Genomic DNA, 18,387 nt, shown 5'->3' on the forward strand with positions numbered 1-18,387 from the left:
ATGCCGCTCGTTTCGACTGTGACATTTTGAAAAGCTCCTTTTGACTGTCAAAGATTCATTGATCTGAGCTGCTATCTCTGGGTCTCGTGGATCACGTTTACTGTTCAATACGAGAATGGTCCTAGAAGTACCTGGAAAATCTTCGACCACCGAGCAGTTTTTTCAAGTCTTGGAACAGAAAATCATCCAAGAGTGCTAAATCTGGCGAATAGGGTGCATGAGGTAGCAAATCAAATTTTAATTCATGAATTTTGGTCATTGTAGTAATGGATGTGTGAGCTGGTGCATTGTTTTGGTTCTTCTTAGCTAGATGTGGCCTTTTTTGGTTAATTTCTTCGCTGAATAAGTTCGTATAATATTCGCTGTTGATAGTTTTCTCTTTTTCAAGATAGTCAATGAAAATTGTACCAAGCGCATCCCAAAAAAACAACACTATGACCTTGCCTGCTGATGGAACTGTCTTTGTGGATTTTCTTCAACATTTTTGGAGTCGTCACTTCATTTGATCGACTACTGCGCTGCTGGTCCTTGCAGGAGCTAGAATCTAGTTCAGCTTTTATATTGGTTTGGGTGAAAACATTCTGATTGATGCATATTTTTTCACGTTGTAGTCCACGGTACTTTCAATTCGGCCCAGATTATGAATATTTGCATTTGAGGCTTCCGATAGTTTCTTGGTTTTACCAATTTTAAAACTTTCTAGTCTGAATTTACCAGAATGAAAACAATTCGTAAATAAAACTTCACTAAAAGATGTCTTGGTTCAGAAAGTATAAATCAAAGCAGGTTTTTGTGTCTAGCTAGAACTAAACTACAATCATAAATACCAAAGAAATAGTATAGAGTTGAAAAATAAACAAATCATCCGTTTCTTGGAATTTTTAGTTCATCGACAAACTATAAGTGTAGCTGTCTAATTTCATTTTTTGTTTGCTAGATTTAAAATCGATTATTATTTAAGTTTGATACTAAAGCGCCAGAACTACTTTCAACTCGATTTATGTTTAGTTCTTTTAAGAATTCTACATTTTTTACTTCTTCCTGAACTGAAAGAAAGAATTATTAGCGAGAATATTGTGAAGGTTGGTTTTTCGATGCGCTTATCTTTATGCAGGATGCGGCGTGTCTCAACGAGTGTTACATTGTTTCTACAAGATATGATATGATTAGTCATTAAGAAATTTATAACAGTATTTATACAACAACCGGTAGATGAATTAAATTTTTTCTTTCCCGTAGATTGTATACACATAATTTATTACATACAATGGAAATTATCATTATTATTATTATTATTATACAATGTATGATATCATACAGGGTTATCTTATTCTACTACCGAATCCTTTATATACGAGAATTGTTTTATTTTAAACCTCCGATGGGCTCTAAAGAAAACACAAAAAAGATTTCATCACCAAGAATAAGGTACAATACGAGTACCTGCCTTGATCTAGAGAGGGCGGTAGTTACTTGTAAAAAACCACTGTAGTAGAAAGTACGCAATCTATGTGGGGAATGTTCCAACTTTGAAGACGCCATGTTGTTTAGTATTTGTTTGGCAGCCATCAATAGTTAACGTTTCATTGGTCATCATTATGTTTTATTTGAAAGGCCTTAGTCAAAACTATATGAAAGCTGAACTAGTTTCTACTCTAGGTGAGACTGATCCTTCGTTATCAACAGTAAAATATTGTGTAGCGTAGTTTGAGGTGAAGACTCCAGAAATGTTGAAGAAAATCAGCGTCGTGAAGATGTTCCCATCGAGTGTTTGGCAATGTTTAACAAAAATTTTTGCGTCGTTTCATAACGTGGGTTCATTATTTCAAATCCAGAACATAAAACAATCAAAACAATGGGCTGAAAAAGAGAACGGGTTCCAACAAAGACAAAGGATCAAAGGTATAAAGACTGTGTTGCTTGTGTGCAACTGGGGTTATGAAATCTTGCCTAACAGCTGCACTAGAAGTGATTCTAAATCTCCTACCCCTCCAGATAGTTCTGGAAAGCGTAAACTTCTGGACCCCAGGCTCAAAATAAGGCAAAGACTGTTTCTTCTGTTGGTAAGGTCATGGTGGCGTTTTTTTAGGATGCCCGTGATATAATTTTCATTGACTATCTTGAAAATGGAAAAACTATCAACGACGAGCGAACTTATTCCGTGAATAAATCGAACAAAAACGGCCGCATTTGGCTAAGAAGATGTATAGTTTGAAATGTTAGAGTTAGAGAAAATAGAGAGTTTAAGTCAGTAGTTAATGGCTATGTTGAGGATTTTGTCGATTTCTATTATAAAAAGGAATGTCAAACTCAATGAACAAAGCTGGAAAAAGTTTTCTTTGGTGGGCCAGGTACTTCTGAGACCACCCTCTCCATAAAATGTAACCACCAATTATTGGAAGTGAGTTGTGACGGTTTTTTTGAGCTACATTTCAATTTCTTAAGAGCCACAATTTCTTAAGTTCGAAAATACTCCATTGAAATTGCTGAAGGAGTCTTTGGGTTTTGGAGATGTCACAATTTTTCAAAAAGTTCGTTTGGAATAGCTCTTCGTTGTTTCAGAAGAAACACATCTTTCTAATCCTAAAACAACAGTTGTCATAATCTTATAGCTGTTAAAGGTTAGTTTGAATTTTGTGGGTCTCAATAACAATGAATTTCAAAAATCTAATTCAATATCCAACAAACTTTATATAGATAAAAATTTGACTCCGAAATTAGTTCTTAAACTATTTTTTCAAAATAATTTTGGCGTTTATTATGAATATCATCGAATACAAAACATTCGGTAAGTTCGAAAAGCGAGATCTTTCAATGCGATAAGATCGTGGTATTGAATTTAAATTGATCTGGAGTCAAACAACAATAGAGATTCGGATAATGGTAAGTTGATATTTCAATTAATTTCCAAACAACAGCTTTTGATTTATCCTTATAGATTAGCGGTAGTAGATACCATTGTAAACAAGCTCCCGTTACCTCATACATACAAGGGTGAATCGACAAATTTTTGTCTTGAAAACTCCGAAAATTTTTAAAGAAAACTAAATTAAAATGTACGAGTGATGTTAGATATAACGGAATGAAAATATGGCATCTTAAACCATTATTAAAGCTCAAATATTTATTTGGTTGAGCAGCGGAAACATCTCCAGCTGCGGATTTTGAAGAAATCGAAGAATTCTATTGATGTACCAATCAGTAAATGACACAATTTTCAGAATACTTAGAAACATGATAAGTGATAAAATTATCAAAAAGAAAAGTTAGAAAAAGACATCTCAGAAGCTTGTATTTTGAGTTTACAATCTCCAATGTATCTTATTTCCTCAAGTCTAATGTATACTTCATATCTTAGATTTGGACGTCATCTCCGTGGAGGCTCCAATTCCAGTATTCGTTTTAGCGACATGTATCCTTGGATTCATTCTTATAGTCTTTTAATATGGACTCTTGGTCATATACAAATCAACGGAATTAAAGATTTCAGTGAAGTATTTGTATCTAAGTAAAAACGAGCTACATTAGATCTCATTAAGCCACCAGATTATATTAGATCTATCAGAAACTGAATGAATTAGATTGCGTAAAGACCTAATTCTTGAAAAACTAACTTTTGCAATCAAACGCAAGGGATGTTTCTGATTAGAAATCTGTGATTTCTAATACAGAAATCTGAAACTCCAAAGCAATGTGTATATGTGATAAACCTCAATCTCGAGTCAATATTTACATATATAAAACCTAAAAATATAAGATGAAGATTGAATAAATATATTACTGAAGTTTGCTACAAGGTTAAATGATGATTTGCAAATGTCTTCTTCTTATAGTGACCTGTTAAATTACCATGACGTAGGCAATCACCATAGAGAGAATGCCTGTTTTCAGCTACCTTACTACTGAAGTTATGTGGTCTAATGGTCTAATCAGGGAAGTTGTAAAGTTAATTTCCTTATCTGGAAGTACCTGGCTTGACTAGAGATGGCTATATTTGCTCTAAAAATACCTCTGTATCAGAGAGTACTATACAGCATGTGTTTGAAGTTTGAAGACACCTCCAATACGAAAGCTGAACCAGATTCTACTCAGGATGAGACTATTCCTTCGTTATCAAAAGCAAAATATTGCGTAGCAAAGTTTAAACGAGACCGTACGTTCCAGAAATGTTGAAGGAAATAGAACTAAAAGGATACGTTGAAAAATAAATATACAATTCCTCCGTTTATTTATCGGTAGTGAAGCGTTGAAGTATATCTGGCGGGTTTAGACTCTAAAATTTGTCCCAGCAACTAATCTAATACTATTTTCTATCTTACAAGGTTTCAAATATAAATTCTTGAAAATTCTACAATGTATTGGAATTCTACACTTATAATTTCCATTTATTATTAAGGAAAATGAAAACCTATATCATTTTATGCTGAACGTTGAAATGACGATCACAAAGGAAGCAGATGTTTTGCTCTGTCAATTATGACATACGTCAATGTGCTAAACATTTAATTCGATTAACATAACCTCAATTTCAATTAATATTAAAAGGAAATAATGATATTTACATATTGATTGATTTATTCTACAAGAATAAATTATATGAAGTTTTAAAAATAAAACATCGAGTTTCCATTTCATTTATATCTATTTATATATTTCATTTGCTTGAAATAGTATCCTTATAATCAAATTAAGTCATTTTTTTATAACGTAATTCATAAACTGTTTATATTGACATTGTTTTTTATCGAGAAATCGTAAGAGGAAAATTCCGTGAATTACGTGACAGTGTCTCATTTTTTTTACGGTTTGTAATTTTTTAAATTTCCAACAATGTCTTGAATTATATCATGAAGCAAATCGACATAAAATAACCACGAGATCATCAAAACTGATTCCAGGAATAGGATAAAAAGGAAGAAATATCCAGAAAAGAAGAAAAATTAAGGATGAATTAGTTCCTGTTTGTGATAACTGACTTTTCTTGTTTATAAGATGTTTAGGAGCGAGCTGCCCTTCCTTATTCTGTGCAGTCCACTTGATCTTGAATATTCTCCAATAGAACCACATATCGAGAAAGCTTTTATTTTATTTATGATGTCAGCTTTAAAGGCTCTTGTATCGTATCAACCTCGTTTGAACTGTGAAAATTGGTTTCCATTCACTATGTGCCCTTTTAATCCCTGCTCTTATCTTTTTGTTTTGTGATATTTCTAATCTTGTTTTAATCTCGTTTTTTCTATCATCTTCATTAGATGTCTCATATTTATATTCTGTATTTTATTTCTTTGTCTTTGCGTTGTGGTTTCCAAATAATTCTTAAAAATGTTTTTCATTTCCCTGTGTTTTTCTTTGTTTCATTGTTGATTATTTTCGAGCTCAAGTTTTTTAGGCTATCCACTTTTCTTTTATTTATTTATTTATATATTTATTTTTCGTTGCTTGTAATTATCGGCTTTTCTTTCTCCTTTTTTCAGATTTTCTCAATTTTTTTGAGACTATCTAAACGTTTAAGTAATAGGAAAAGTTTTATCTAGAACCCGCTTACTTTTTCATTAAATATTACTGACTTTTTCTATTTTTGGTCGGTATTTAACTATTAGAAACAACCTTTTGGCTTAGGGTAAACACTAATTTGACTGGACTAAATTTCTTTACAATACTATACAATACAATTAGTAACATTATATACGTCTTCGTTTATTTCACACTGTATATTGTGAAATGGAAACTCCAATTTATCTTAAAGCAAATAATAAATATCGTATACCGCCGTTTGTATTTTGTAAAAACGTATCCGGTATTTATTTTCTCCTAATGTTTAGTTTCCGGTGACAAGAAATATTCTACAACAACTTCGACAAAGCGTCATACTGTCTACTCGTTCAGAAGAAGAGTTTTGTGTAGTAGAGGTCATCCACATTCGACGTAATGACATAATTTTACCATAATATCCTTACTTGATGTTTGTTTGTTCAGTTCAGGCAACCACTCAACTATTTAGGCAGGTTTTAGCGAATATAATTTTTTTTAATGCCAAATAACGCTCCTCTGAGAAATTGCAATTATACGGCCAAATAGCGCTACTTGTTTAGAATAGTATATGTAGATCGGTATAAGTTTTGTAATAAATTTTCATGAAAGGAAATCATCCTCGTGAAGATACGCGGACGCTACACCCGATAGTGCATGCGTTTCCATATTTTCGTTAGTTGTTACAGATGACGATCCTTCAGAAGGCCGCGCGTCGGCAACAGAGCCTGTTTTTAAGAATTTCTGGTACGTCTTCCATACTTTTGAACGATGTGTTATCATAACATGTCTACAGTTCAAACATACTTCGTTTCAATATTTTTCAACAGCGTTGTCAGGCTTCGTGGGCGATTCTTCGAGAGCCTTGCCTCACTTCTGTATTATATAAGTTGTTTTGAACAAATTAAAAGCAGAATGGACGATGTCAATAATTGAAAATCAAAAAGTTAGTGCATGTCTTGAATTATTAGCGTGATTTTTAGAGCTTTCGAACGAGGACCAAAAAATGTTCTTTTACTAAATTCAAAAACAAGTAAAGGAAATGCTTCAAAAATGTTAAGGCTACAATATTTTGGCACTTACTGGGGTAGTTGTTTCAAAAAATTATCGGAAAAAAACGAGGTAAAATCATAGGTGCGCGCTTGGTTCGCTTTCCAAGGTTGCTGTTGATTGAACACCCACCTTATACCCCTGATCTGTCTCCTTTTGGAATAGGAGCTTTAGTCAGACGTTATGAGAAGTTCGTGGAAACAAATGGAGAATATAATGAACACTGATCACATTTTTTTAATATATTATCTCTCTTTGTATGTCAGGCTAGAAACTAATGGTCCTTTCTACGTATTTGATGATATCTTCTTTTTAATTGGAGATTTGATGAAAAATCTACCATTTTGTTTATTGTTTTTTGTATTGTACTCGAACTAGTAACATTAAAACGATTGTGGGTGTGAAAACATGTTATTTAATTCATACAATCAACTACATTCCATTAGAATAATGAATATTTTAACCTGTCACAATAGATTTTTTTTATTCCTAAATTATGCATGTTTGCGCTGAAGGTGCTACAGATAAATCTATAAATATCCACTTGGTATTTTAGTCGACCTTCAAGGTAAAAAAAATACCACAAAAACATCAAACAGAACAATTGGCGTGTAAAAATAATAATTGCTTACCATAATTATTCATTAACAAGACTTATTATTTATAAAAAACTTCTTTTATATTCAAATTTTATTTGTTAAAATGTAATACGCTGTATTCAAGTCCTGCTACATCATTCTACGATTGATGATGTTGATGGTTCAGTACCAGATTCTTACCAACCACAGTTATATTAACAAAAATATTAACAAAATTTGTCCCATCAACTTCTTTCAATATGTTTCACAAAACCAGCTAACAATCGCTGTTTTAATAAAGTAAACCCTATCAACTCTATTAGCTCGAGTGGTGCCTATCGAATGGAGATGCTTTTGGATATTTATTCTGTATTTCTTTAGTTTGGAAGTTGATTCCACAGGCTTGCACCAAAGGAAGGAGTCCCGATAAATTCACCTTCTGGACTTCTGCAAGCGAGCTTAGGGTTCATTAGCCACGTCTGCCTTTCGAGTAGGTGTTTCAAATACTGTTCTAGGTGGGTGATAGCTCAGTAGAGCATCAGCCGTGCTAGTATCGGTAAAACAATTTCTGGTCAACTCTGGGTCGAACTGCTTTCTTGTGTATTGATCCAGCATCTTCAGAGTATGCTGGGGAGCAATTATTCTAAAGATGGACGAATCTGGGCCTTGTGAGGATTAGAATTATTTATGAAGTATAAAGCTTTTTGATCTCTGAGTTGCCGAGCTCCAAATATTCTAACTATGGACGAATCTGGGCCGTGTAGAGGATTAGAATTTTCTGAAAAGTTAAAGCTTCTTGATCTCTGACTGTGAAGTATGAAGCTTTTTGAGAAACCATAGAAAAACTGATGGCATCTATAATTTTTCTAATTTAGAAAACTTCAAATCCACTTTAGTACCATTTTCATCGTTTGTTGCCGATGGAAAGTTGATGTGTATACATACCTATGGTGATTTTATCTCTAAGAACTGGGAAAGTTCGTTGATATAGTACTAGCAAATCAAGCAAAGAAGAGACAGAGGGATCAAATTGTAAGAAAAAGGGACTAAGATAAAGTTTGAAGGTATCTTCATAGATTTCGTCCTTCCAGGCCTTTCTTGGACTTCATCTACTTCTGGTTTTCTAGCTTTGAATATTATTTTCTTCCTTATTTGGTCTATAAGGGTCTTCTTTACGTTTCTTAATACATGTACTGCTCAGCTGAAAACCTGAAGAAATTCATTTACATCTTACCAATCAAGTTCTTTGAAATTAAGTGTTATATCAAGTTCCCCGTTCCTTATTGAAGATATTGATCCTGCGGAACTTGAAAGTGAAGATTTTTCATAACAAGAAACAATACTAAGTCGTCGATGCAAGATGACGTCTTCTACAGAAATGTGCTTGAAGATTTTTAATGTTTTTAGAAGATAGTTGATGAAAATAATCCCTCTCGTATCTCATAAAACCGACGCCTTAACTTAAAGAATCTTTGCCTTCTTTGAGCCGGTTATTCCATTGTTTTGATTGTTCTTTTGTTTTTGGTGTAAAGTTATGGACCCACGTTTCATCCAGTCAAACACTCGATGGAAACATCTTCACGACGCTGTTTCAGTTCTGTTGTTAGTATCCCATCTTGCACACAGCTTTTTCATGTCCAAATTTTCTGCTAGCTCGCGATCATCCAGTGGATTTTTTTTAACATTTCTGAAGTCTTCACCTCATTTGGTCGACCAGTGCGCTGCTGGTCTACTCAGAACGTACGGTCTCGTCTAAGCTTTGCTGTCCAATATTTTACTGTTGATAACGAAGTTTAGAAGAATTGTATCATATAATGATGACCAAGAGTATTTCCTTAGCTATCAGTATTAATAGTAAATATTTTGTCATTTAAAACTAACATTTCCTACCGGGGAAATGCCTAATTTGACTAGACTACATAATTAGATACAATCAAAATTAATAGTGTAAGGAAGAAATAAATGAAGATAAAATAATGTAAAATGAAACCTATGAAGAATTATGAAAAAAATTTTGCTGTTAGTAATAATAATGTTTATATTGTTATTATCTATGAATATCTTATTAACCAATCTCATAACCGTTTCTTTATAATCGCTTCTACATCAATTAGTGTTAAACAATAAAGATCTTGGATAAAAACCCTTTGAATGTTCACAATTAGTTACAATATCTTCATCATGGCATTCCATTTATATCTTTTTATCGATCTCATGCACCCAGATAAAATTAAAAGATGTTTAGATCAGAAAAAGGAACAGTAGTTAATTGATGAAGGGTAGCGTAGAGATATGTGGGTCTAATGGAAGTTCGAACAACTACCAGCTTGCGAAATTTTCGATTAAATACCTTCAAGGATGTAATACGTTATCCTCTCGAATTTATCACCAACTGAAGACTGTACTAACTACTAAAAAAGCTTTTTTTGTTAACCGCGCGTGGAGTCGCTCCTCGTTACCGAGGTTATGTTATCGACGAAGACCTTCTGGACAGCAACGAGCACGTTCGCTGCTGAGGTGTTTAGGAAACTTCGCTCTGAAGAGATTGAAGAAGCCACTGATGGGAAATTTCCCGAGTCCGATACTTAATTGCATGTAATGAAAAAAATTTCAAGTTCTAAATTTTTTATTTCCAAAAAACACCCTCCACTTTCCACGTGTTTTGCGGGGCCACTTTCGCTATAATTTTTTTTCTGAAGATGTAAGACAATCCGTTTTTAAAACATGGTTGACGGTCGTTTTTAGTTGCCCATCCGGTATTATATTAATATTTCAATCACCTACATAAGACCTCGAGGAACATTATCGTCCATTTTACCGTAGAAAACCATTTTGTGGTTATTAAGAAAATGGGGAAAGAAAAGAATGATGGAAGACGAAGTGGTTTGATAAAAATATCACTTAACCCTTGTAGAATGAACTGAAATTTGTTTTAAAAAAAATCCTTTTACATTTATACGAATACAAATCAACATTCTTGCGACGTTATTTCGAAGATGTTGTCATAAGTTTTATCAAAAGATATTTTTAACATTCAGTCGTTTGTCTTTCGATTCCCAGGTGAATTCAAAAATTATTTTATCTTTTCAGATAAACACTGTCACGATACCTGTTTCACCTCACGCCAATGGTAAAAAGCATCCTGGTAGGTTGAAATGTTATACTATCTGACTATTGTTTGACAAAGGTAAAAAATCATGGTTGTTATCTCCCCCATCTATAAAGACATTTATTAGTTAGGGCTAATTAAAGCAGCCAATCTTGTTTAAAATCTTTTTTTCTCAGTGGCGTAGTTTGGGGATTCCTTCTCACCATAAAAACAACGACCATTGAAGTTTGTTAATAGACTTCTTCATTGACTATGATTATTAATAACGTCTGCGTCGCTAATAATAGCAAAATAATATTTTATGAATAAAATCAACGTATAAATCAAAATTTTCAATATTTCGAGCTTAAGTCCTCCTCAGACTCAACCAATTCACTCATAATATATCTCAAATGAAAGAGCTTCATTCACTGAGTGTTCCTAGACCAAAACCAACAACTTACCTCATCATGAACTCGATGAAAATGAAGGAATGCGACCGGTTGTACTGCCATTAGATTTTTATAAATTTCTTTAATTGCAAACTAGCAAAATTATAATAATTCTTAGCAGGTCTATAGTTATAATCTTGGTTAGCCCATTAGAAAATGAACAAACGAAACTTTTTTGGAATATCGTTTATATTAACCTAACTTTAAGAAAACTGTTTGTTTTTTTTTTTTTTAATACTAAAAAGTTTGTGGTTATAAATTGCAAACCATTCGCTACATCACTGACAAATTGTCCAACATTATAAAATGGACGTTCCCTGGTATTGACGTCTAGTTTATCGTACTGAAAGAATATTGGCGGGAAATTTGAATTCTTCCGATTTAATAAATGTGGACAATAATGAAAGTGGGTTATTTTAGAAGCAGGGCTATTCTAAGTGCAAGTACCGTAGTTAAAAATACCTTTCCGGAAGCTTTTTAGTGCAAGAATTCCTTAGGGAACTCGGACAGCCATGTATACGTTGTCGGTGTTGCATTTTTGACCTCTAAAGGCTTCTTTTAGTCATTTTAATATATAATAGGGCAATAAATCCGGACTATAGAAGGGATGTTCTAGTAAATCTCATATTTGTGTCTACAGGAGGGCAACGTATAGCACCCCTTTAAATTGTTGTTATAAATTCAATAGTTTGTGAATGATTCGCGTAGTAATTTTCTATTTTGAAGGTGCTAATGGATGATAAACTCTACATTAATGTTGTATAGTGTGATCCCGGTTTACAGTTGACAATCATGTGGTTTCGCAACTATCTTTGTATCAATTAAATACAGCAAACCTACTCAGGCACTCACCACTGAAGTGATTTGGTAAACGTCGAAAAATTTCCACCTTTCCATAGTAAAAAAATGATTTACAAAAAACTGCGTAACAGTGGTTGATAGTTGACGGTCACTCATGGTCGTAGCACGCGCGTGAAACGTGTATTAGCGACGAAAATTATGCTAAACTGTTAAGTCGGTACTACACGATAGATCTAGCGTTTGCATTCCAACGTACAGTTGAACATTGAACGAATTCTGGAACTTTCAGCGCGTCGTTTACAGCGTTCGACTCGTTCATATTGATCCGCCCTACTACAATGGTAGAATCATTTTAGGCACGATACGATTTTCCAAACAGAACGTTCTAATGTTATTGTTGAGAGCAAAACATTCGTAGAATGACAAACGCATTGGGAGCACACGATGCGTTCAATTATACGAACGTCAAACATTGGAAGCTTTAGACGCATCGTGTGGTACCGGCTTTAGTTAGGGAGCCAGCTAACGCGATTTTGAGCGCGACGTCTACAGCGTTGGCCTCGTAGTTAAAATTGTACGATACGAATTGTAAAATTGTTTTTTGACATTCTGTATATCAGTAATTTGTTTAGTCGGATGGGTACTTTTTAAAATTTGTTTATCTATCGATTCAGATACATTTTGAAACAAACATATGAAATGGACGTTTATTTTCTCAAGTAAATCAACTAAAACATCGAGAATCTCATCTGTTACATCGTACGATCGCATCAGGTAGTAAATATATGAGTGAAACTACTTAATTTCAGATAAAAACACAGATAAGAAAAACTCTGAGCGTTTAGGTGCAACTTTTTGGATTTTGAATATTTAATTACGCATTCGGAATTTTAATGAACCCATTAAAGAATGAGTTATGTACTTGTTTTAGTTACACACACACATCGGACCTTTCTGGAAACGTCTTTTCTAAAATATGTTTACAGTTCATGAAACCTCGTGTATTTTACCATTAATTTTTTTGTAATTAAACGGGATCCCTCACGTTAAAATTGAAATATGGCGATCGTCGCAAATAAATCCCTTCGACATGTACACGGTGAAAACTTAGAAGAAGGTGAAACGCTTTCTAATTATATCGCCACTCCTGATGGGAACCATTAGGATCTGTTAATTATATATTAAGTGATACAAAATGGCCCTTATTTCACCATAATTTTAATCTTGTATGTAAAGAATCATAAATCTACCTATTTAATTTCTAGTTACTATTTTATTCATTAAAATTTATTGTAAATTAACTGTTTCCTCACGGGAACCAACGTCGTAGTTTAGCGATTCCATAAGTCCTTTAGACAGCTTTATACAAAGTTGTGAATTGGATTATTTAACTCTCTGTATAGAACTGGGATCAAATTATTGTGGAAAGAAAGTTTTCAAGAAAAAAGGGCTCATCCGAAGGGTAATCATAAGGGAGTAGACGATAATGTTATAATATTCAATATCGAGACCTCTTAATCGCTCCATTGTTCGAAACAGTGCAGTCTTTTTCTGTTAGTTTTTTCATGACGCGCGTTTCAGTAGACTCAAATATTGTTACTTTTAATAAAAATTTGACTTTTGGAAACAATTAGAAGTCGAATGATGCAAGATCCGGTGAATAATGTGGTGTAGTCGATCACTGTAATGTAGAAACCTCTTACGAATTGGAGAACTACCTTTGCACACGATTTATCGATCGTGGGTGGGCGATTGGAATGTGAACGAACTAATGCCACGGCTACACTGGTTTATCTAAGGATAGTCGCTAACTTTTGGCGCATGCGTACTTTGTCTTTAGTTTCGTTTCTTGATAGCCACGCCTCGTGGTAGATTGACTCAAGATAAATGACGAAGGATCCGAAGAAATAGAAATGCAAAGGCAAAGGAATAAAACCAGATATTTATGGACGGTAAACGTAAGGAATTTCGTTTTAAAAAATTGATTCCTTTGAGTATCTACGAGGATGGTTTCAGAACCTTTTAGCTCCATCCACTTTTTCCATTGAAGTTCAATATGTTGGATACCATTTGTATGATAAGAATCTTCAGGTTACTGCAGACATCACCTCTTCATAATCTTTGACTACCCAAGCCATTTTTACAAGTCTCTTAGAAGAGAAAATAATCCGAAGGGACTAAATATGGTGAATAGGAAGCATAAGGTAATAATTCAAGATTGAATTCATCAATTTTGTCCATTACAATAACAGATGTGTGAGGTGGTGGTTTGTCTTAATGAAACAACTTTCTTTTCTATGGAAACATCTTCACGACGATGTTTTTTGTCGAACAATTCGATGCTGGTTTTCAGAGGTCGTACGTTTAAAATCTTCTGCCATCTTTTGTTCAGGCCAGGTACTTCTGGGACAAAATCTGGTAGCAAATGGTTATAGAACAATGGGATGTCTAAATAATAGATCCAGTGCTTTTTAATTATTTTAGACCGTCATTTTCAGCTTTCCACCCTCCGTCATGCAGTTTACGAGATAAAAATCTTCAAGAAAGTGGTGGATATTTTTTAAAATCTAAAGCTGTCCTTGCTCCATCAGCAAATTTTGGTTTTTCTTTATATTTAACATTATTAGTGTCTTCTATACTTTCAATATAAAATCGACATCTTTCTGGTATACGTGCTGATTGATTTGGGGTAGAATTAGAACACTTTCTATTTTTTTTTTAGAATTTAAAATAATTTCTGCTAATATTTTTTGAACTTTTATAAATTTCTAACCTAACCTAACCTAACCGATTGTGTGATTGTAGTTCAATGGGAAATCCTGTATTTATTAATTTTCTTTATAAACACAAATAATTAGTCAAATTTTACAAATCTAAAGATTATTTGAAATTTGACTATTCCAAAAGAAACGTACCTTTAGTAAGAGCCTTGACATTTTTTGAATATTTCTGACATCGAAACGATCGAATCAACATTCTCGTTTTATTTTTTAAAATTACTAAAAGTTTAAGAAGGTTTTAGAAAATGAAAGATTTATTATATTAGGTGAGTTCTAAAAGTTACTTATAACTCACATCAAGATACGTAAAACACGATAAGAACGGCTATTATTTACCTATTTACCTCAAATCTAAAACATTCCTCGAACAAATTGAAGAAAACCATCAAATTAGAGAGTTTTTAAATTTTTTATGACAGTATTTATAGTCGATATAAAATTTTTTAATAGTAATTGAATAAGGGTGTGGGGACAAAAAATCGTAGAAATTGTTTGTATTAATTTAATTATTTCCATTTCCAAGTTACAGAATATAAGTTTCGTTTCAAATTGCTCTAAAATCGTTCGATTGGCCTAAGTTAAAGTACATTCTAACGCCAAATTTCCGTCAAGATCTTTTTCTTCATGAACTGCATTAATCTAATTCAATCTTCATATATTTTGGCGTTTATAGAATTTACAGAAAGACAAATATATGCTGAAGACAATGAAGAGATATCTTCAACCATACCTACAGTTTGCAGTTGAAATTTCTGTTTCTTTTGAACTACACGTTTGAATTCACTTCCTCGCTTTTCCGGCTTTTCCATTAACTCTTCTGCCTGATCCTGACTGTGTTTCAATCTAAATACCTATCAGAATATACGTTTCGTTTCAAATTTCTCCAAAATCGTTCGATTGGCCTCAGTTGAGGTACATTCTAACACAAAATTTCCGTCAAGATCTTTTTCTTCATGAACTGCATTAATCTAATTCAATCTTCATATATTTTGGCGTTTATAGAATTTACAGAAAGACAAATATATGCTGAAGACAATGAAGAGATATCTTCAACCATACCTACAGTTTGCAGTTGAAATTTCTGTTTCTTTTGAACTACACGTTTGAATTCACTTCCTCGCTTTTCCGGCTTTTCCATTAACTCTTCTGCCTGATCCTGACTGTGTTTCAATCTAAATACCTATCAGAATATACGTTTCGTTTCAAATTTCTCCAAAATCGTTCGATTGGCCTCAGTTGAGGTACATTCTAACACAAAATTTTCGTCAAGATCTTTTTCTTCATGAACTGCATTAATCTAATTCAATCTTCATATATTTTGGCGTTTATAGAATTTACAGAAAGACAAATATATGCTGAAGAACGACAATGAAGAGATATCTTCAACCATACCTACAGTTTGCAGTTGAAATTTCTGTTTCTTTTGAACTACACGTTTGAATTCACTTCCTCGCTTTTCCGGCTTTTCCATTAACTCTTCTGCCTGATCCTGACTGTGTTTCAATCTAAATACCTATCAGAATATACGTTTCGTTTCAAATTTCTCCAAAATCGTTCGATTGGCCTCAGTTGAGGTACATTCTAACACAAAATTTTCGTCAAAATGCTTTTTCTTCATGAACTGCATTAATCTAATTCTTGAGACATTCGGCAACTGTCAAATTATTAGGATTAATAACAACCTCAGTCAACGTCCACTTGCTAAACTGTCTAAAGATGTATAGACTTTTTGTCTCCATATCAAACACTTTTAACTGCGTTGCATGTTAACTTTCCAACATCCATCTTTTATTCAGATTAGCGAGATCTGTTGAATTAGTCGGTTTATTCTTTTTGTTGATCATTTGACCATCTGTTAGTTGACTTGAATAATGGTTTGAGGATTTTTTCTTTCATTTCTTTGAAGCTTCATTAAATAACCAATCTCGTTAACTGCTAGACAGTCCCTTAATCTTTGCCAAGGTGCACCATCTTTAACAACAGTCCTCCAACTGGGAATCATCTTCTTAATATCGTTAGTCCAGCGTCCTTTACTTCTAAAGACATCTTCTGTGGGTCTCTACTAAATAATTTTTGTTGTGAACAAAATCTTTTCGTGATAATTACCTTTCCTTTGAACCACGTTGTATAGTTTAAAGAAAGGTTCTAAAAGCATTTTTCAAAAAGTGGATTTTATCGAAATTACTATAGCAAATGGTGGTTTATCAACAGTAATTTGCGGTTATGGTTAACGGCATGTGATGGGATTTTCCATAACAGCAGTAACTAACAGATGACAATCTAGGACAATAATTTAAATTTATATATTTGTTGACACAACCGCGGTAACATACTTAATTGAGGTCTTTCTATATGCTTTTTAAAAACATATCTCGGTGAAGAACCATCTCATTGCAACTACAAGGATACCTCGATGTATGTTGTAATGCAGTGCATTGCAAATTAAATTATTATTTTCATAAATCATTCTTCATAATTCGATTCTAAGAAACAACTATGCTATACAAATATACGAGGATGGTTCCAAAAGTACTTGGTTTGACTTAGAGATGTTTCAAGTTTGAACACGCCGCGTCGTTTAGTATTTGTTGGACAGCCATTAATAGTACACGTTGTCATTGGTCATCATTGTGATTTACGACTCCAGAAATGTTGAAGAAAACTTTCAAGGAAGAGAAAAAAAGCAGAACGTTCTCCAAAGAAATTAAAGACTGTTCCATCTGTACGCAATTCTCTTCATTAGGACAATTCATTTCTCTCGGATTATTTCCAAAATTTAAAAAATAGCTAAATAATTAAAGATTTTCCAACAATGAAGAGACAGAGTCTATTTTAAGGAGCTTGATGATTTTCTTTGTTGTCGTATATACGAGGGTTTTGTTACGAGTTTTTACAAAAAGTGAAACGGGATAGAAAAACTTCGTTAACAATTATTTTCCCATTCCAACGCCGATATCATAGAAACACGATTTTGGAGGTGATGCAAATCGCAATTCTTTGGCAGTGGAGAATAAAAAAAAAGAAACATTTGGCGATTCTCAAATTATGCGGTATACGATGCGAATAAATATTTTTGACAACCAAATGTTCAATATTGAATATTGCCATATCTCAAAACTTATATAGCCACCCTCGTAGAGAAGTGGTACTGAGAGCTAGAGGGATGAAAACCTAAGAATAATAAGTTTCCTTTCCATCAAAATTCAGGGTGCAAATTTTACTTATAAAGTAAGGTTTACACGAAATAGCTTCAAATATTTATAGCAAAGCTATAAAGAGTGTAAACCTAACTTAATACATCCTTGTAAGACATACTTAGTTTGCACTAAATAATAATAAAAAATCGTTTTTATTGTTCTGATATGTGTACAAAAACAATTTCATGAAACAGAAGTATCGAGATATAATATATATATATATATAGGGTGTCTCAAAACGATGCAACTACAGATTCTGTAAGCCGACAGGGTGGATTCAATTGGGATTATCAAGAGCGACTTAAACGCGTAAAGAATTCAAATTGTGCAAGCTCTATATGGAAATGATTATATTTTCTTTGGATTGACATATAAACTTGGGATTACTTTTATGAAATTAACAAAGGACGTCAACTCCAAAAATGTGAGCACTATAACCTGCTGACATGACCCCACGTGGGTCACCACAAACAACTGCATTGCACTAGTTGTTTCCAGAAAATGTAATTTCACAAACAGACGATATTAAATGGCACCTGATTTGATCTTAAAAGAGTGGTCTACGAGAATAATCCACGAAATTTATTCTTCGAACTGTTTTTGAAAATATCTTCAGGTGGATAACTTCGATTCAAACACTCTGTATATTTTTGTTTAAATTTTTTTAATAGTTTTTGCTAAGCAAAATATATATTCCGATATTCTTAATCACTATAAACAATTTTGAATTGTTGTTGGCGATGTGCTTAGACATAATAAAATAAATTAAATATTTATTTTCGACCCAAGAGTACTGAACGATTGTATTCATAGTTTTTTTTACACATAAATATGAAATATATGACAAGTAATTGCTTGTGCACGAGTAGACTGAATGTCTGGATTCAATAATATTGTGCACGAACGGTAGAG

The 18,387-nt window shown here is 33.2% G+C and overlaps 1 protein-coding gene across 2 annotated transcripts in view; it reads left to right on the plus strand.

Moving 5' to 3' along the window:
* The window catches only part of LOC130892322 (protein decapentaplegic), a 63,388-nt gene that overhangs the window by 15,867 nt on the left and 29,134 nt on the right, over positions 1-18,387 (plus strand). Inside the window, exon 2 of one of the 2 annotated variants that reach the window (XM_057797695.1) lies at positions 10,248-10,302. The exons of the other annotated variant lie outside the window; for it this stretch is intronic. The gene's annotated coding sequence lies outside the window, so the exon portion shown is untranslated. The remainder of the gene's footprint in view (positions 1-10,247; positions 10,303-18,387) is intronic. 2 annotated transcript variants of the gene reach the window in all.

The sequence above is a fragment of the Diorhabda carinulata genome, chromosome 4, assembly GCF_026250575.1.
Source record: "Diorhabda carinulata isolate Delta chromosome 4, icDioCari1.1, whole genome shotgun sequence".
In the NCBI taxonomy this organism is placed as follows: Eukaryota; Metazoa; Arthropoda; class Insecta; order Coleoptera; family Chrysomelidae; genus Diorhabda; species Diorhabda carinulata.